The sequence below is a fragment of the Pseudorca crassidens genome, chromosome X (assembly GCF_039906515.1).
Source record: "Pseudorca crassidens isolate mPseCra1 chromosome X, mPseCra1.hap1, whole genome shotgun sequence".
NCBI classification, from domain to species: domain Eukaryota; kingdom Metazoa; phylum Chordata; class Mammalia; order Artiodactyla; family Delphinidae; genus Pseudorca; species Pseudorca crassidens.
Window position 1 is genome coordinate 97,253,748 of NC_090317.1, and position 22,010 is coordinate 97,275,757.

Here is a 22,010-nt window from a genome sequence, read left to right on the forward strand (position 1 = left end):
GTAAATATGTACATTTGGGGGTGGGGGAGGTCTGCTTCACAGATCATCAATGCTCTACTAATTGACAATTAACTGATAATCAAATGACTGCCCCTTGCCGTTCACCCTGTTTGCCCTCTTCTTAGCGTTAGCCACAACTGGCGGCCAGTACCCCCACCTCCCTTCTTGAAGCTCTGAGCTTTCTTGGCTTATACAATCCTGGACTCAAGTTTCCTTTCCTTTCTACTTCTTTTCAAAGAGGAGGGTAGAGAATAGTAGGTAGTAGTGATGTCAGTGACAAATACAGTTTTCAACACTGAAACAGAGGTGAAAACCTCCACTAGACGACTGACTCTGTAAGTCAGGAATTGAAAGAGAACTTGGGGGTCTTGAACAGAACGTTAATGTTCACAAGAGTGGGAGACGGATTCATTAGCATCATCTGGGAGCCCCCCGAATACACACCTCCTTCTGAAAGTGAGGGGGTCACAATCTTGGGGGGTGGGAAGAAATAGCATAATATATTCTCAAGTGTTGGGCAAGTTGGGGAGGGGGGACGAAACCCTGAGGCACACCAAAATTAAAGTGGTGTTTTTAAGGTAAATCCTTACACTTTACATAGAAAGTGGCATTTTCCTATAAATTAGAAAACCACAGCTCTAAGAGGTGACTTGACCAAAGCACAGATAGAAAGCAAGTCTAAAAAATTAATTCTATTACTTTGTCCACTAAACCAATCCTATCGCTCTTCAAAAATTATTTCCGGGAAGCAACCCAAGGATGAATGGATAAACAACATTTGGTATATACATACAATGTAATAGTATTTAGTGTTAAAAAGGAAGGAAATTCTGACTTGGATGAACCTTGAGGATGTAATGCTAAGTGAAATAAACCAGTCACAAAGGGGCAAATATTCCATGACTCCATTTATATGAGGTACCTACAGTCAGAGAAGGAAAGTAGAAGGGTGGTTACCAGGGGTTGGGAAGAGCAGGAAATGGGGAATTATTGTTTAATGGGTACAGAGTTGCAGTTTGGGAAGATGAAAAGTTCTGGAGATGGATGGTGGTGATGGTTGCACAATGTTAATGCACTTAATGCCACCGAACTATACCTAATAATGGTTAAAATTGAAAATTGTTTATATATTTTTCCCACAATAAAAAACATACATACACACACACGGCACTAACTGCTCTCTTGCTTTGCACTCTTTAACATTAGATTATTTGAGTTAAAACATCTTAAAGTCATATTCTCGTGTTGTTTTGTTTATGCTCAACATTGTTCCATCTATATGCATCCCAATAACTCTCCATCCATAGACAAATCAAAAATATCTGGCAAAAGTCAGAGGACAAATTATTCTAGACAAAAGCATTCTGTGGATAACTAAGGGACTGTCCCTTTCAACAAAATAACATTAAAGTAAATGGAAAAGGTGGCAGTCTGAATGAAACCTCTCCCCAAACAAAATACCTTTCTCTCAGACCACAGAACTAAATCACCTTCTGCTTCTTGCAAAGTATTCCATTGGCAAAGCCTCAAGCTGCTTGCCATCCATATCCCTTATATACTCTCACCTTTCTGTCTCTTGGTTTCTCAGTTTCTTCTACCTCTAAGTTCCCCATATTTCTAGATTTCCAACGCAGCTGGGAAGGTACAGCAGGTCTCAGGATAGCATACTCTGCTCTATTCTGCTGTTTTTAACAGTCATCTCTACCATCACATAAGAATTGGATACTTTTTCCTTAATGTGCTAGGCTGAGAGATTAAGAGCAAGACAGAGAATGGAGCAAGTAAAAATAACTTCTGGATTCAAACATAACTCTTGTTCAAAATCTCACCTCTGCCACTTACAAGCTGCCCTATCTTAAAGGCCAGTAACAACTACTCTAATTTTCCAGGTCTTTAAAACTGAAACAATGCTACCCACAAAAATGCCATGAGGGGACTTCCCTGGCAGTCCAGTGGTTAAGCCTCCAAGCTCCCAATGCAGGGGGCACGGGTTCGATCCCTTGCTGGGGAACTAAGATCCCACGTGCTGCACAGTGCAGCCAAAAAACAAAAACAGAAGTTAAACAGATAAATTTTACATTATGTACATTTTACCACCCAAAAAGGGGGAGAACAGATAACAAGTGTTGGCGAGGATGTGGAGAAAGTGGGTCCTTCATACACTGTTAGCAAGAATGCAAAATGGTACAGCACCTTTGAAAAACAGTTTGGCAATTTCTCAAAAAGTTAAACATAGAATTAACAAATGACCCAGTCATTCCACTCCTATGTATATATTCAAGAGAAATCACATACGTCCACACCAAAAACATGTACACAAATGTTTATAGCAGCATTAATCATACTAGCCAAAATGTGCAAACAACCCAAATGTCCATCAACCAATGAATGAACAAAATGTGGTGTATCCATACAAAAGAATATTTTTCAGTCATAAAAGAAATACAGTTCTGATACATGCTACAACATGGATAAGCCTTGAAAACACCATGCTAAGTGAATTAAACCAGATACAAAAGGACAAATACTGTATGGTTCCACTTATATGAATATCCAGAATAGGCAAATTCATAGACAGAAAGTAGAGGTTACCAGGGGCTGGGGGAAAAGGAAGATGAAGAATTACTGGATAACAGTTACAAAATTTCTGCTTGGGGTGATGAACAAGTTTTGGAAATAGTTGTGATGGTTGTACAACACTGTGAATGCAAATAATGCCACTAAATCGTACACTTAAAATGGTTAAAGTAGCAAGTTTTGTGATATATATATATTTCAACACAATTTAAAAAAATTATTGATAGGACAAAAACATTGAATTGTACACTTTAAATGGATGAATTGTATGGTATGTGAATGTCTCAATAAATCTGTTAAAAGAATATTAACAAAAAACACAGTGGAAAAAATGATTAAAAGGAATTAAAATACATTAGAAAACATTCACTTAAGGCAAAAGAAATCAGTAACGGAAGAAGAAAGGAAGAAAAAAGCCATGAGATATAGAAAACAAAGTAAAATGGCAAATGTAAATCCACCTATATCAATAATGACATTAAACGTGAATGGTTCATAAAATCCAATCAAAACACAGAGATAGACTGGATTTAAAAAGAAAGATCCAGGGACTTCCCTGGTGGTCTAGTGGGTAAGACTCTGCATTCCCAATCCAGGGGGGGCCTGGGTTCAACCCCTGGTGGGGGAACTAGATCCCACATGCATGCCACAACTAAGAGTCCACATGCCACAACTAAAAGAAGATCTCACATGTCACAATGAAGATCCCACGTGCCACAACTAAGACCCAGTGTAGCCGAAATAAATAAATTTTTTTTTTAAAGAAAAAAAGAAAGATCCAACCACATGCTGTCAACTGGAGACAGATTTTGGGTTCAAGGATATAAACTGGTTGAAAGTAAAAGGATGGAAAAATATCCATCATGCAAAACAGCAACCATAAGAAAGCTGGAGTGGCTATATGTTTATCAGAAAAAAAAGACTGTAAGACAAAAAAATATTACTAAAGGTAAAGAGGAACATTTTACAATAATAAAAGGGTCCATTCATGAAGAAAATATGACAATTTTATACACACACACACACACACACACACACACACACACACAACCTAACAGAGCCTCAAAACATATGAAGCAAAAAATGACAGAGGAGCGAGAAACAGACAATTCAACAATAATAGTTAAAAGATTTCAGGGCCTTCCCTGGCAGTCCAGTGGTTAAGACACTGCACTCCCACTGCAGGGGGCACGGGTTCGATCCCTGGTTGGGGAACTAAGATCCCACAGGCTGCACGGTGCGGGCCAAAAAAAAGAGAAGACTTCAACTCCCCACTTTCAATAATGGATAAAACTAAGCAGAAGATCACCAAGTAAACAGAAAACTTTAACAACTATACACCAACTAGATCATACAGACATCTATAGAACACTCTACCCAACAGCAAGAATATACAGTCTTCTTGAGTACACATGAACATCCTCCAGGACTGACCATATGCTAGGCTGCAAATTAAGTCTCAATAAACGTAAGGGATTGAAAGTTAAGTATATTCTTTGAACACAGTGGAATGAAATTAGAATTCATCCAAAGGAAATTTCACAAGCATGTGAAAATTAAATAGATATATTTTGCCATGGTAATCATTTAAATCACTTACTAGCTCCTCAGTTGATTTTCCTGGTAAAAAATCCTGCCATCTACAAATAATAAAAATTCTGAATTCTCCTTAAAGATAAAACTAAGGGGGGCTTCCCTGGTGGGGCAGTGGTTGAGAGTCTGCCTGCCGATGCAGGGGACATGGGTTCGTGCCCCGGTCTGGGAAGATCCCACGTGCCGTGGAGCGGCCGGGCCCGTGAGCCATGGCCACTGAGCCTGCGCATCCGGAGCCTGTGCTCCGCAACGGGAAAGGCCACAACACTGAGAGGCCCGCGTACCGCAAAAAAACAAAAACAAAAACAAAAACAAAAAAAAACTAAGGTAAGATGTTGTCACTGAAATATATCGTAACACTATTTCTTTTCTTGCTTAATGTTAAAAACTTCGGCACACAAAAAGGTCAGACTAAAATAGCTTCACAGCACTTACCTTAAGAAACAAAACAAGTCCTCACAATCACTATTTTTAAAAACTGTCCAGCCCTACAAACAACAGGCATCCAAACATATTCACCCAAAACATCAATGAAAACTTAGAAAGTGATGGAAACATCAATAGTCATAAGTACAAACTATATTTAATCTATTTCAAATCAATGATATGAAGAGATGGGGAGGGGAAGAGAGAAATGAGGAAAACGGTATAGAATTACAGTAGAAAAAGAACGAACCAAAAAGGAAATGAGAGAAGCAATTAGGAGTGACAAACAGTTAACATCTATTGAGCAGTCACCATGTGCCAGGTACCATTTAAAAGTTTTCATCTATTAACTCACTTAATACTCAATCTCAAAAGGTAAGTACTCATTATTACCATTTTACAGACAAAAAACTGAGGTACATAAAGATAATCTGACTAAAATGAAGTAACTAATAGGGGACAAAGCTAGCAAATCAAATTTCAAATCTAGATACCTTGGTACCAACCGTTCTGCTTATCCCCTTGCTATGCTACATTGCTCTTTCTATTTCAGTGCTATAGGAGGAGAGACCATAGAGGGGAGAAACAGAGGTACTTCATCAATCCTATTAAATGTGTTAGTCAACCACTCTTGTTAAAGATCTCAAACTTATTTTGCCAGATGCAGTGTGGTACACAAAACCAATTTTCTAACCAGAAATATATGAACTTAAATTTCTACTCTAGAACTTAACTGTGTGACCTTAGGCAAAGTTCCCAAACCTCTTTGGGACTTAGTCTCCTCACCTGAGGATACAAGGCTATGGTTGTTGATTAAATGAGGTAATGATTATCTTTAAATGTCAGACAGAGCTGTCCAGTTAAGTATTAGTTCTCTTTCCTCTCAAATAACATTCCACTGGAGGGGAGACACTTTAAAGACAACTATTTGTAATTTAGTACTGAGGATGGAACATGTGTGAGGGTTTTGGAGTGAAAAAAGACTTGGTAAATATGAAGTCTGTTCTGCTACAAAACATGTACAGGCATACCTTGGAGATACTGTGGGTTCAGTTCCAGACCACCACAATAAAGCAAATATCACAAAGCGAGTCACACGAAGTTTTTGGTTTCCCAGTACACATAAAAATTATGTTTACAGTATACTGTAGTCTATTAAGTGTGCAACAGCATCATGTCTAAAAACACAATGTACATACCTTAATTCAAAAATACTTTATTGCTAAAAATGCTAACCATCACCTTAGCCTTCAGCAAGTCAATCTTCTCGCAACAGTAACAAAGATCACTGATCACAGATGACCGTAACAAATATAATAATGAAAAAGCTTCAAATATTGTGAGAATTACCAAAATCTGGCAGAGACACAAAGTGAGCAAATGATGTTGGAAAAATGGCAACAGACTTGCTCGATGCAAGGTGTCCACAAACCTCCAATTTGCAAAAAACACATTATCTGCCAAGAGCATTAAGCGAAACGTGATAAAGTAAGGTATACCTGTAGTTTTGTAATGGTATTTAGCTCACTGGCAAACAAACAAAAAAATGGCTAGCTCACTGGCCAGTAAACACACCTGCAAATCATGTTACTTCATAAGCAATTTCCCCCTCAACACATGAATGTTTTGTACCAAGTAACAGCAGCTGAATGCAGCATGAGTGTTGGGGATAAAGGTCTGGACCAGATAGCCATCACCCTACATTTTTCTTGGCTCAGTCTGGCCGCATGCTCTGTCTTGTAAGTATGTATACTGTTCCTCCTGACCTTCGTGCATTTGAATTTTATTTCAGCCTTGTGTCCCTAACTCAGTAACCTCAACCATTCCCTATATGGAAGGGTTCTATTAGGTTACCTTAAAAAAGAAGAAGAAAAAAAAAGTCCTACATTTACCATAATTTGTCAGGAGTTTAGGATCTTTTAAACTGTGCTGTTTATTTTATTGAAATTCTTATTGTTTTTGTTAGTGCTCTAATTACAAAGTTACATAGCTTCTGAGTGATCAGTTTGCTCTCAATCCTGTTTCCCCCATAAGCCCTGTTACTTTTTGGTGCATGATTTTTGCAGAACATGAGGCTTTTCAGCCATTGAAATATAACAGATATACCTAAAACAGATCATATTTAATCTCCAAGTATCTTCTTCTCTCTTTCAAGGTGGCTAATACCTTCAGAGATTGCTGGGAAGCTTCAATGGAAGAATGTATGTGAAGTGCCATGTACACAGAACGCACACAACAAATAATAGATATTCTAACAAGTGCTGGTTTTTTCTCCCTTGAAATGCTAATTAGATCACTATGTACGCTCAACAATTCTTATTCCCAGGCGCCCTATGATCTCCAAATCAGTCCAGAGGAAAAGTATTCTCCCAATTATAAATTACCAGGATTCTATGCTCCTGACATACATATTATACTTGCACAGGTTGAACTTTAAAATGAATGAACAGCCTCAACAGTTATATTAATATAGCTGCTTTTATTATTCTGTTACATTAACACAGAATCCTACCATATCTCAAAAGTTTGCCCTACTTTTTAAAAACTTTCAACTCAAATCTTACCATCTGTAAGACAATTCACAGCACAGCGTTCGTATCAGAATTTGTGCTGGCTCTAAAGAAAACGTGACAATAGGAAGACTAAAGAAACCAGTAGGGACTTCCCTGGTGGCGCAGTGGTTAAGAATCCGCTTGCCAATGCAGGGGACACGGGTTCGAGCCCTGCTCCAGGAAGATCCCACATGCCGTGGAGCAACTAATAAGCCCGTGCACCACAATTATTGAGCCCGCGCTCCAGAGCCCGAGAGCCACAACTACTGAAGCCTGTGTGCCTAGAGCCCGTGCTCCGCAACAAGAGAAGCCACAGCAATGAGAAGCCCGCGCACCGCAACAAAGAGTAGCCCCCGCTCGCCGCAACTAGAGAAAGCCCGCACACAGCAACGAAGACCCAACACAGCCAAAAATTAATTTAAAAAATAAAAAGAAACCAGTAACAAAGAGACATCAAAATTATGCAGTGCTACACAGTAAGTAAACTAATTATCTGTTGAGTAAAAGAATGGACAAATGAACCACCCTTTTAGGTAGAAATATAAGTATATTTTTCATTCAATAAATAGGGAAATAACCTGGTAAATATGGAATTGGAGTCCTGGTTCCAGTCATCTGACTCCAAGCACCAGGTTTCTATCAACAGTATACTAAGCTGGCTCAAGTTTGCCAAACCTGGTTCTACCTTAACAGCATTTTAAAAACTTAAATTACTTTCTATTTTAATGCTGCTTAAATATGTGCATAAATGAAATCAGAATTCAACTCCTTATGCTTATTGCTCTTCTACAAATTTGCAAACTAAATACAAACAGAACTATTAATATTAATAATATGTGACAGATGGCAGCATACTGCTGACTGCTAAGGCATAGGTTCCTTTGAGTTTTGCACAGCTAACCTACTACTATCATGTACCATGTGGGAAACACAGCTTTCCTACTTGAATTACTACATCACTCTGTACACGTGGTTTGCCATGACATCATTTTTCCTTCACACCAACACATCATTTTTGTGTTAAGTCTGCTTCTGTTGCTCTCATCTGACAAATTAAATTGTACAACTGAGCATCAACGTGTTAAAAACACAAAGCTAACATCAGTGGTTGAAATGGTGTGGCGGTTCCTGATTATGAGACAATCATCCAGGTACTCAAAAGCACATGTACTAACGTTTAAGAATATCATAAAATTGAAAAGACTTGTTTTAAAAAGAAAATACTTGTTCTAACTTGAGCACAAAAAGGGCACCAAAGAGATACTTTGAAGGCTAGAATCTTGCAGGCAATCAGGGAGAGGTGTTCAAAGACTATTAAGATTTGGAAATTAACTGCTCCAATTATAGGAAATTCTACATTTAAATCTTCCCTTTAAAGGTTTTTGGTTACAACACTGTGAAGCTCATTGCTATCAGCAAGAAGGTCTTTTACTGAGTCTAAAGTCTATTTCCCTTGTCACTGATACCTATAGCTTATAGTTCTGCCCACAGAAACAAAAGTTAATATTCACCACTTTCTAAATTACAATCCTTCAAAATACTGAGATTTATAGTGTACACACACCCAGGTCACTTTTCAAGAAAAGATATACTTTTACTTAAATATTCCTTTATTTACTGAATCTTTACAAAGGGTGCAAGGTCTCAATAAATTCTAGTCCCTAAACAAAGCAACCTACTCATAAAATCGAGCAACACTGACTTAAAATATTAGACACAGTCACATACCAAATGTCACAGAAGGTATGCCTACTTATCAGTCTACTCTTTGTTAAAGGACAGATTAAGATAAACTCAGTTATTTATTAATAGCTCTTACCAATCTTTATCAAAGTTAGTTAACACTTTTAGAAGTTAACTAATCCAATCATGAAATGCTGATCCAACACATTGAAAAGAGAGACTTCATTTCATTTAGTCAATATTTTAAGCAAGGCAGACACATTATTGATAATTACCATTTTCAATGTGCATCCAGTAGGTACTCTTTTTGCCTGAAACTTCCACAATGAGATTGAATCACAAATGTAAAGAATTTGAAAAGGAAACCAAGAATTTGAAAGTCCTTCTAGTCGTTGAAGGAATGTTTGAAGTTACATATTATAGTTTTTAAACTATGTTTGAAGTTACATATTATAGTTTTAAAATAAGTCTTGAAATATAATTCACATACTATATAAAACACTCTAAGTGTACCATTCAACTGCTTTTAGTTTATTCAGAGTGGTACAGCTATCACCACCATCAATTTTAGAATATTTTCATCACCCCAAAAAGAAACCCCATGGTAGCACAGTGGTTCAAAGTCCGCCTGCCGATGCAGGGGACACAGGTTCGTGCCCTGGTCCGGGAAGATCCCACATGCCGCGGAGCGGCTGGGCCCGTGAGCCATGGCCGCTGAGCCTGCGCGTCCGGAGCCTGTGCTCCGCAACCAGAGAGGCCACAACAGTGAGAGGCCCGCGTACCGCAAAAAAAAAAAAAAAAAAGAAAGAAAAGAAACCCCATACCTATTAGCAGCAATCATTCCCCCTTCCCTCCTCCCTCACCCCCAGCCCCAAGCTAATCTACTTTTTGTCTTTATAGATTTGCCTATTCTGAACACTTCATATAAATGGTATCATACAACATGGAGTCTTTTATGACTGTCTTCTTTCACTTAGCATGACTATCTTCAAGGCTCATCCAAATTGTACCATGTATCAGTACACTTCATTTCTCTTTATAGTTGAAAAATATTCCATTGAATGGTACACATTTTATTTAGGCATTCATTAGTTGGACATTTACATTATTCTGCAATATGATTTTATATATGCAGACTCCATTAAGAGAAATGTATGAAAAAGAGCTATCCTTCCAACTCTGTATGTCTGTGTACAATTAATCCTAAAGGTTCAAAATAACACTACAGTATACCATGAAGGCTGATGCTCAAATCAAAAGTGAAAGCTATATGAAGTTACTGAAAATGAAAACATTAAAAACTTTGAATGTGGTATTATAGGGACTTCCCTGGTGACACAGTGGTTAAGAAACCGCCTGCCAAAGCAGGGGACACACGTTCGAGCCCTGGTCCGGGAAGATCCCACATGCTGTGGAGCAACTAAGCCCCTCACAACGAAAAGTAGCTCCCACTCACCAACGCAACTAGAGAAAGCCGCAACTAGAGAAAGCCGCAACTAGAGAAAGCCGGCGCAGCAACGAAGACTGGAGGGAGGGAGGGAGGGAGGGAGGGAGAGAGGGAAAGGAAATAAACTGTTTTTTTTAAAATGTGGTATACAAAATATAAAACTAAAACATTCTAATTCAATTATGGCACCCCCCTTAGTATATTGAGACACTACTAAAAAAAAAAAAGAGGCCAGACGTCAGCAGTATTTTTGACAGATCACAAATGAAATGAGAAGCAGAAGTGCTAAAGGCAAGGGAACCTCGTTTTTAAAATGGGAGAGCTGCACGCTAAGGTCCCTTTAGCTATGTTTTATGAAAAAGCAGTTAATGTCTACGTGCTGTTGGCAACTTGCAAGGCAAAAGAAGGCCGAATTAATAACAAGGGGAAAATACTAACAGAACTCATTTACTCAGACATTATACAGGGTAGTGGTTAATAAGAGTACAGAATGAAGATAAACTGCCTCAGTCTGAATTCCTGTTCTGCCACTTACTAGGTGTCCAAGCTGGACAAGTTCCTTAACATCTATATCTTGTTTTCCTTAAATATAAAATGAGGAAAACAGCAGCTACCTTTTCAAGACTGCTGTAAGAACATAAAGAATTTATGCATATATAATATATATAGGCACTGAGTATTAGCTATTGCTACGAGAGGTTTACAAAGTAGAATACAAGAATATCTAAGAACTAAATTAAAAACCTATAATTTACAACACAGAAGGGCAATGTGAGCACCAAGGAAAAACATCTAAATTAAACTGGAATATATTAAAATATTTAAGATGAAATCCTGCCTGGGATTTGCTTTAAAACGGAGGGGGTACATAAAAAGAAAAGCCATGAATTGAAGCCAGTTGATGGGAGTTTATCTACATCTATGTATGTTTGATTTTTCCTTAATAAAAAGTTTGGGAAGGTGGGAAAATAAATTAGTTGAGAGTAGAGAATATCTACAAAAGCTTCTTAGAAGAACGATATCTGAGCTGCATCTTACAGAATAAAGATGAGTAGTACGCCAAGTAAATGTGTGTAGGGATGGAGCAAAAAAGGCATAAGAAACAGTACGGAATAGCCTAATGCAGTCAATGTGACAGTAGTTCAAAATAACAGAAGACCAGCACCAATTACCAAGTAAGGTTGATGGTATGCATAACTGGGTGGCATCCATAACCTTGGTTCTCCCACCTCTGGTATTGTAATTATTTTTTTGGGGGGAGGGGGGTGCCGCACTGCATGTGGGATCTTAGACCTTAGTTCCCTGACCAGGGACTGAACCCGTGTCCCCTGGAGTGGAAGCAAGGAGTCTTAACCACTGGACGGCCAGGGAAGTCCCTAAGTGTAAAATTTTAACAAAGAAAATTTGGCCTAGGGGCTTCCCTGGTGGTGCAATGGTTGAGAATCTGCCTGCCAATGCAGGGGACACGGGTTTGAGCCCTGGTCCGGGAAGATCCCACATGTCGCGGAGCAACTGGGCCCGTGTGCCACAACTACTGAGCCTGTGCTCTAGAGCCTTCGAACCACAACTACTGAAGCCCGTGTGCCTAGAGCCCGTGCTCCACAACAAGAGAGGCCACTGCAATGAGAGGCCTGCGCACCACAACGAAGAGTAACCCCCCGTGGGCCGCAGCTAGAGAAAGCCCACGCGCAGCAACAAAGACCCAATGCAGCTAAAAATAAATAAATTTATAAATTTATACATACATATTAAAAAAATTGGCCTATACAAAAAGTTCACTGGTGGTAAAACATATGCAATCTTATTTAAACAAATCAGATATTCTTAAGGGTGTTCAATAGTTATCTCTATCCTTGCCCATCCCTTAAAGCATGTTTATATAGGTGAAATCTGGTTAAATAATTAAAGGTAGGGTAAAAAAAAAATCTATGCAAACCTGTTTATCTTGGTGACATTATAGAATACCGATTCTGCACCAGACCCTGAAGAGATAGAACAGTAAACAACACTGTTTCTGCCCTTAAGGAATTCACCTGTCTAGCCCCCTCACTACCAAAGGAACAGAATAGCAAGTATATTCTTTAAAATGTATTTCATAACCGTGAATTTCACACAAAAAAGAATGATAGCTAAGCTTAGAGACATTTGTTGGGATACATAAAAAAAGTCCTGGAGAGTGGAACGAATGTAGAATGGAATAAACTTCCTGGTTTATATCTTTTTTTTTTTTTGGTGGTATGCGGGCCTCTCACTGTCGTGGCCTCTCCCGTTGCGGAGCACAGGCTCCGGACGCGCAGGCTCAGCGGCCGTGGCTCACGGGCCCAGCCACTCCTGGGTCCCCTGCATCGGCAGGCGGACTCTCAACCACTGCGCCACCAGGGAAGCCCTGGTTTATATCTTTTTTGATAATGAACGTGTTACTTTTTTTTTTTTACCTTTTGACCCACTTCACCCATTTCTCCCACTCCACCCCCTACCTCTGTCAATCACCAATCTGTTCTCTGTATCTATGAGCTTGGGTTGGTTTGTTTAAGATTCCACATACAAGAGAGATCATATTTGTCTTTATGTCTATGAAGTCCATCCATGTTGTCGCAAATGGCAAAATTTCATTCTTTTTCATGGCCGAGTAACATATACACACATACCACAATCTCTTTATCCATTCATCTATCAATGGACACTTAGGTTGTTTTGGCTATTGTAAGTAATACTGCAATGAACATGGGCGTGCATATGTCTTTTCAAGTTAGTGTTTTCCCTTTCTTAGGACAAACACCAGAAGTGGAATTGATAGATCATACCAGTTTCTTTCTTTCTTTTTAAAACTTTATTTATTTTATTTATTTATTTTTGGCTGCGTTGGGTCTTCGTTGCTGCGTGTGGGCTTTCTCTAGTTGTGGCAAGCAGGCGCTACTCTTCGTTGTAGCGTGCAGGCTTCTCATTTCAGTGGCTTTTCTTGTTGCAGAGCATGGGCTCTAGGCACGCAGGCTTCAGTAGATGCGGCACGCGGACCCAGTAGTTGTGGCTTGCAGACTCTAGAGCGCAGGCTCAGTAGTTGTGGCACACGGGCTTAGTTGCTCCGCGGCATGTGGGATCTTCCCAGACCTGGGCTCAAACCCGTGTCCCCTGCATTGGCAGGCGGATTCTTAACCACTGTGCCATCAGGGAAGCCCTATAGCTTCTATTTTTAATTTGAGGAACCTCCATACTGCTTTCCACAGTGGCTGCACCAATTTACATCCCAGCAACACTGCACAAAGGTTCCCTTTTCTCCATACCCTCACCAACACTTGTTATATCTTGTCTTCTTGGTTTATTTCTAAAGGCCATATTTTAATTTGAAGTATTGAATCTCTCAAGTGCAAAGATCTTTCCAGATGTATTCACCAATAAGCATATGAAAAGGTTCTAACGGCATTAAACACAGGTAAATGGTTATTTAAGCCACAATTAAATATTCCTAAATCTCCACCCAAATGGCTAAACTTAAAAGGACCGACAATACTAAATGCTGCTAAGGAACAATGACATCAACTACAGGGCTGATCGGATTCTAAACTAATATAACCAACTACTCTGTGGGAAATCTGTTTGGCAGCATCTACTAAAGCTAAACACACATATACCCTATAACCCAGCAATTTCACTTCTGGGTGTATACCAAAGAGACCATCAAAAGACACATACTGGACCTCCCTGGAGGTCCAGTGGTTAAGACTCCAAGCTTCCAACACAGGAGGCACAGGTTTGAACCCTGGTCAGGGAACTAAGATCCCGCATGCCACACAGTGCGGCCAAAAATATAGTAATAATTAAAAAGAAGAGGGTTTCCCTGGTGGTGCAGTGGTCAAGAGTCTGCCTGCCGATGCAGCGGACACGGGTTCGTGCCCCGGTCCGGGAGGATCCCACATGCTGCGGAGCGGCTGGGCCCGTGAGCCATGGCCGCTGAGCCTGTGCATCTGGAGCCTGTGCTCCGCAACGGGAGAGGCCACAACAGTGAGAGGCCCGCGTACCGCAAAAAAAAAGAAGACACATACTAAAACAATCATGGCAACACTTTATAATTAGTGAAAACACTGTAAACAATCTGAATGTCCACCAACAGTAGAATGTATAGACAAATAATGGTATATTTCAAATAATGACATCCTAATGAAAAAGAAGAAATTAATCAATCATCTGTTGGGCAAAATAGCCAGAAGAAGAGTGCATATTGTATTATTCTGTTTATATGAAATTCAAAACCAGGCATGACTAATTCATTGAAAGATATGGGTCAAAATACTGGGGGGCAGGGGGTTGGAGGAGTAGACGCATAAGGGAGTCTTCTAGGATTCTGGAAATGTTCTATATGTTGATCTGAATGATAGTTATACAGATATATACATTTATAAAATTTTATCAAGTCACACACTTAAGATTTGTGGACTTAAACTGTATGCAAGTTATATCTCAATTAAAAACCAAAACTGGGGACTTCCCTGGTGATCCAGTGGTTAAAGACTCTGTGCTGCCAGTGCAGGGGGTACAGGTTCGAACTAAGTCGGGAAACTAAGATCCCGCATTCAGTACGGCCCAGCAAAAAAAAAAAAAAAAAAAGTGAAACTGTATAGTAGGTAAGCCACTCAAAAGATAATGTCAAACTTCCCTTGGGAGTCTGAGGCACTGGTTCTCAAAGTGTGGTCCATTAAGACCCTTTCAGCAGATCCCAGAGATTATGTTTTCATAATAATAAGACATTATTTGCCATTTTCACTGTCATTCTCTCTCAGGTATACAGTGGAGTTCTTCCAGAGGCTACATGATGTATTATATCACAACAGACTGAAGGAAGAAGGAGACAGAGAATCCACCTGTTTTTCATTAGGTCAGATAAAAGATATTTGCAAGAATGTAAAACAATGTCACTCTTCTCACTAACTTTTGTTTTGGAAGTTATTTTTCATAAAAGTATTATTTACATTAACTTGCAATGAGTTTTATTTTTAAATACACACATAAAAATTTTAAATGTCTGTTTTAGTTTCTAATATAGTAATATATATCAATGGATAGAACCCCACGTTAACAAAAGCTCTTTGAGGTCCTCAATAATTATAAAGAAGTCCTGAGACCAGTAAGTTTAAGAATGACTGGCCTACTGATACACAATAAAAATGATAGGCTTCTTTTGCTACTTCTCTTACAGTGATGAAAAACAAGGTTATCAACGTTTTCTCTGAAACCGTCTGTGCCAGACAAAAATCACTGCTACTCTATTTATCCGCATACTTTCATTCTCAATTCAGAAAAAAACAACCTCCCCTAAATTTTATTCCCCCTGCAGGCCACATCACTTAACAGCAGTACGTTCTTAAAGCTTAATCTAGACTTCAGATGAAAACTTAACCAAACTTTAAGCTGCTCTGCCAGCCAAGAAATTTTACCCCTGGCTACCAAGTCTGTAGTCCCTAAATTCACACTACAAGCTGTTGGGCAAACACAATTAACCCACAGGATACTAAATAAAATAAAGCCCTATACACACACACACACACACACACACACACACACACACACGAAAAACAAGGGAAACATTCAAATTACATTATCCCTCCCTTTACCTGTCAATCCAATACTAACTCCTAAGCCTATGAACCCTTTTTTAAAACCTTTCCTATGTTCCTTTACTTGAAAATGTCTCTTCTCTACACTCCAGTTTTTTCCACATCTTTAGGGATAAAGAGAAAATTTACTAACTTTAAAAGAAAAAAAAGGTACCTTAAGTCGTCTCTCATCCAACACCTTGGTTTTACAGGTAACTAATAACCTTTTGGGTCCTCACTGTTAAGTGACTTCACAGAGGGCAGGATTCTAAAACTAAAACACAGCCCTTCTGATTCCAAATTCAGTACACTTCCACTGACTATGTTATTTTCACTTCAAATATGAGCAGTTTTTTAAAACAAACAAAAAAACCCTCCAAAATAGAAGCCAATGGGATTACTGCAACTATTTAAACAATAACTTTATTCATCTATTTTTGTGTGTCAGTCTATTTCAAAAGCTGTAAAATATCACCTATACAAACCATGGCGAGCCTACAGTTGACACTCAACTGGATGCCAGATTGTAGTCCCCTACATGTTGGGGGAGGGGGGTGGTTAAAAAAAAAAGGCATGTGCTTTGATAATCCACTGTTTAAGTAGTGGAGCCACATTGGGAAAACAGTCATTCTATAACCCAGATTCCTTTCTCCTGATGACCTTTCAATAGATCTCAACAGACAGAAGCTCTCGGTGGGGAGAAAAGAGTTGAAGGGGAAGATAATAAAGGTGTCTAGCTTTTTAGTTAAGTATAACATTCAGTGACAGAGAAGCCGAAGTCAAATTAGCAGCACCATCCTCATACAAGTGGAGTCCCAGGTACCTCATTCCTTTACTCCATTCCCTAAACCATTCTCTTATCTTTCAGCGAAACCCTTACAAATACTGTCTCAATTCCCTTGCTACCCAACTTTCCAACATGTCCACCATGATGCCATCAGAATTATCTTTCAGAAATAAACAGCAGATCTAATTATCTCTACCTTTCACTTAAACTTGAAGGCCCATCTCATTACCCCCAAAACAAAAGTGCCCTAACGTGGCACTAAGGTCGTCCCTCGTGCTCTAGTCTTACTCAAATTACCTTTCTAGTGTCATATCCCCAAATCCCCCTCCCCTCCCAATATCTCCAGTATTTCTTCTACATTCTACTACCAGCTTTTCTGTAAAAACATTACACTTTCACACTTCCATTCCTCCATTTCAAGTAGTGGTGCTCAAATACTGCCCCCAGGGCACATTTGGCAATGTCTGGAGATACTTTTAGCTGTCACAGCTGAGGGGGTGGTATACTACAGGCATTACGTGGGTAGAGATGAGGGAGAACAGGAGAGCACCCCTACAACAAAGAATTATCTGGTCCAAGCTATCAACAGTGTTGAGGTTAAAAACCCTGATCTCAAGTTGCTTTCTCTGCCCAGAAGTCTCTGCTCTAATTCACAGGGCCACCAAAATAGTGCACCTTTGAAAACCAACAAACCTCACTCAACACCAAACTAGAATGATTTTTGTTTTTCTCTTATTTATTTCGGCCTGCCTTGGGTCTTCGTTGCTGCGTGCGGGCTTTCTCTAGTTGCGGCAAGCGGGGGCTACTCTTCGTTGCGGTGCGCGGGCTTCTCACTGCGGTGGCTTCTCTTGTTGCGGAGCACGGGCTCTAGGCGCGCGGGCTTCAGTAGTTGCAGCACGTGGGCTCAGTAGCTGTGGCACATGGGCTTAGTTGCTCTGCAGCATGTGTGATCTTCCCGGACCAGGGCTCAAACCCGTGTCCCCTGCACTGGCAGGCGGATTCTTAACCACTGAGCCACCAGGGAAGTCCCTCTTCATCTCTTTCACCATTCTATTTTCCACACCACTATTTAGTACAGCACTTATCACACTATATAGTCTGGCCCAACAGACGTTAGAGCCTAGGAGGTAAGGATTTATCTTTATATCCCCTTGTGCCAGAATACTATAAAATGAGTTCAATTCAATCGTTATAAGATAGCAGTCACCCAGTCCAAATCCTTCATTTTACAATTTCATCTAGGTTAAATAATTTGCTCACTAACTGGCAGTAGTTACAATCATAACCCAAGCCCTTTGACCGAGATTAGAGCTCTTTACTACCAACCACACTTTCTCAATCAGGCTGACAGAGGTTCTGACCACCTACAAAGGACAGTTCAGATTTAGACACTATCAACTGAGCCTCAGGAAACTTCTCAGAGCCACCTTCCCAGAGGCTGTTTTTGAAGAAACATAAAGAAACAAAAAAAGTGGAATGCTAAGGGGCTTCCCTGGTGGCGCAGTGGTTAAGAATCCACCTGCCAGTGCAGGGGACACGAGTTTCGAACCCTGGTCCGGGAAGATCCCTCATGCCACGGAGCAACTAAGCCTATGCGCCACAACTACCGAGCCTGCACTCTAGAGCCCGCAAGCCGCAACTACTGAGCCCGCGTGCCGCAATTACTGAAGCCCGCGTGCCCAGAGCCCATGCTCTGCAATGAGAAGCCACCGCAATGAGGAGCCCGTGCACCGCAACGAAGAGTAGCGCCTGCTCACCGCAACCAGAGAAAAGCCCGCACGCAGCAACGAAGACACAACGCAGCCAAATAAATAAATCAATTAAAAAATAAAAAGTGGAATGCCAAAAGAAAAGCATGGGGGGGGGGTGGTACATGCTACCAGAGTTCGGAGAAAATGACGACCACTTCCAACTGGAGAGAATCAGGAAACAGTTCATGAAGATGGCTAGGTGGCTAGCCACAAAAGGGAGACGGAGTTCCAAGAGTAAAGCCATGGGAATAGGAAAGACTGGAGCATCCACATCAACTATGGATAATTTGATTACATGAGAGAACAAGAAATAACCTCAGAAAAGTAAACCAGAATTACATCAAAATGACCTAGTCTGGGTAGAGCCGACATGGTAAGAGTTTTCAGCAGTATTTGGGAAGAGAGCAGGAAGAGAAATGGAGGTACTCGAAGAACCTGATTTTTGTGGTTGTGTAGATGAACAGAAGCCAAAGAATCCTTCCATTAGTCTCCTTTCACTGATGTGATTCTTCTTCCCATGATGCACTGAGGATAACTAAGGTAATCCTCAAGTAGGAGTAATTTGAGATAGCTGACATATGGCTCAGATAATGACATCCGTTATGAGACAAGAAATACACCTACAAGCACTCCATTAGGCTTCTCCAACCCTCAGTCTAGACCCACAATCCCTCTCACCCTAGTTCAGCATGCTCCAAGTCAAAAACTCTCTCAAGAATTTTGGATAACTATATTGTACACTTGATACTGATACTGTATATCAACTATAGTCAATAAAAAAAGAATGTTGGGTAACTAATTGCTATCTATGTACGATGAACACAGTAAACAGATATATACAGACAGATTAAATATAAGTAAATGAGACTTTCTGTAGTCATTTCCACAAGAGTCTAGGCAAACACTGTACATAGGCAGTACCCTCCTTTCATATATAACACATTCCTGAAAATGTGATAGAAGACAAATATTTCAAAGCCAAACGATAGATTCACATGTTTCTAGGGGTTTTTCCAACTCTCAGAGTCAGAGTGAAGGAAAGTATTGTAAAATCCCTAATTACACCTCACCTTTCACATACAAGCTTTATTACATACTCGCCATACTTAATTTCCTGTTTCGTTCTAATTATTTCACTCACCACTGAACAAAGTCAACCAACATAACCAATGAGCACAACCTAACCCTGTTAGGTTAAAGATTCATATCCCCAACCAGTCCCGTCTCAAAGATATTAGGTTTGAGCTCCCCAGCTGATGCACTTTTGTTTTCCCACTCACTTATAAAAGGGCAAAATACAACTGAACTTACAAATCAACACACAAGACAGTGCTGTACAAATACAGCAAAACTGCTGAAACAGAACAGTTCTCAGGCAGGCAATACCACCCTGCAATAAAAAGACACTTGCTTCATCAGCTAATGGACAGAAGTCTGAACTTGACTTAAAGAAGTCAAGTGTATGGGCTTCCCTGGTGGCACAGTGGTTGAGAGTCCGCCTGCCGATGCAGGGGACACGGGTTCGTGCCCTGGTCCGGGAAGATCCCACATGCCGCGGAGCAGCTGGGCCCATGAGCCATGGCCGCTGAGCCTGCGCACCCGGAGCCTGTGCTCCGCAACGGGAGAGGCCACAACGGTGAGAGGCCCGCGTACCACACACACACGCACACAAAAAGTTAAGTGTATTAAGTGTATTTATAGCATATTAAAGTATTGATTATACAAAAGTCAAATATATCACAGCTGAGGACTAACATGTTTCAAGTGGAAAAGGTACAGAAATAAGAATCAGAGCTCAAAGTTCTTGTTAAGAAATCCTTCCTCTTTATATAGACACAATTATAATATACAACTCTTACCTCCTTTCCCAGTCCACAGAACGTTTTTTGGGGGGTGGGGTGGGGAGGATTAGACTGGAACCACGACTCACAACAGTGAAAATAAAGATTACTGAGAAAATGAGATAGCTAAGAAAAAACAAAAACACAAAAACATTAATTCAAAAAAGTCTGTGGCCGGGACTTCCCTGGTGGTCCGGTGGTTAAGAATCCGTCTTCCAATTCAGGGGACGTGGGTTTGATCCCTGGTCGGGGAACATGTTTGATCCCACATGCCGCGGGGCAACTAAGCCCGCACACCACAACTAGAGAGAAGCCCTCTTGCCGCAATGAAGACTCGACGCAGCCAAATAAATGAATTAATTAATTAAAACAAGAAAAGTCTGGGGCCTTTTAGTATATATGTGAACCATCCTTAAACCTCAATAGCCACCAAAGAAGAAAAGCAACAAATGCATAAAATGAAACAGGTCAAAGAACAGTTAAATTATACTCTCGATGTTACTGCCACTGGCAAAGAACAGGAAGCCCCTTTGGAGATTGAAGAAACAAAGCAACAGAAGTGGGAAAGCATAGGAAGTGTATGGAGAATCCTGAGTCAAGTGAATGGAGAACAGGGGAAAAGAAAATTTTAAACGGTGGGAAAGTCGGAAAGTTATATTAAAAACAACTTCATGATGAGATTTTTGAGCAGTATTTACCAAAACAGTGTCTAAAAAAGGAACAGCGGAGTGAGGAAGGACCCCAAAACGGTGTCTTTAGGCAGGATGAACAAATGGCACACTCTGAAGTCCTGAAGCAGAAGTGGAGGCAGAGGACATGAGGAAACATGACTTAGTAAACTGATTAACTGGTAAGAACCTTTGATCTAACACACATCCAACATCGGTTACTTCTACATGATGGAATTATTAGAGGTGGGGTTTGTGTGTTTTGCTCTTTGCTTTTATTCCCTTATGCTACCCAAACTTTTTCTTAATCGAAGAGATTACAATAATCTCATAATCAGACAGAAGTTATAAAGAAAAAGTATATAACATCTTTAGAAAGCTTTCTATCAAATAATAAATTGGTTTAAGTATTTAATGAAATAGTTTGATAATGCCTCTTTCCAATTTAGCTTTCCTTTAACATGAGTATCAAACACCACTGCACTGCTTTCCAAATGGTGCTCTTTGTTCCCAGACTCTAGCTCTAAAGGGTTTGTGGAAATTAATTTTTAAACTCCTTCTAACCAGTATGTATGACAGGGACAATTGTGTTTTGCTCACCTTGTGTATCCCTGTTACCTGGTACAATACCTAGCACGTAACAGGCATTTAACAAGTAATTGTTGAATTTAAAACAAAGTACAAAATAAAGATTCAAGAAAAATTAAACAAAGTGATCAGCCTGATAAAAAATAGGATATGCTGGATTTCGTCTCTAAACCAGTAATTCTCCAAGGGTAGTTCCATGCTTGGGAGCTTGTTAGAAATGCACATTCTTGGGCCCCATTCCATACTTAATGAATCAAACTGGGGGCAAGAGCCAGCAATCTGTTTTAACAAGCCCTCCAGGTTTGAGAACCACTGCTCTAAACCAGGGCTGCCAAACTATGGTCACAGATTACATCTAGCCTCCTGTTTTTGTACAGCCCACAAAATTGAGAATGGATTTCACACAGCGTCACTTACAATCAACTTGATGACAGGGAATATGAACTTTAAACCCCAAATAGGCAAAATACTGTATTACTGGCCTCCCCCGCCATTCTCTTCTTCTCATT

At 40.0% G+C, this 22,010-nt stretch overlaps 1 protein-coding gene across 4 annotated transcripts in view; it reads right to left on the reverse strand.

Annotated features, from left to right (window-relative positions):
• The window catches only part of USP9X (ubiquitin specific peptidase 9 X-linked), a 123,951-nt gene that overhangs the window by 93,952 nt on the left and 7,989 nt on the right, over positions 1-22,010 (reverse strand). The gene's annotated exons all lie outside the window — the stretch shown is intronic.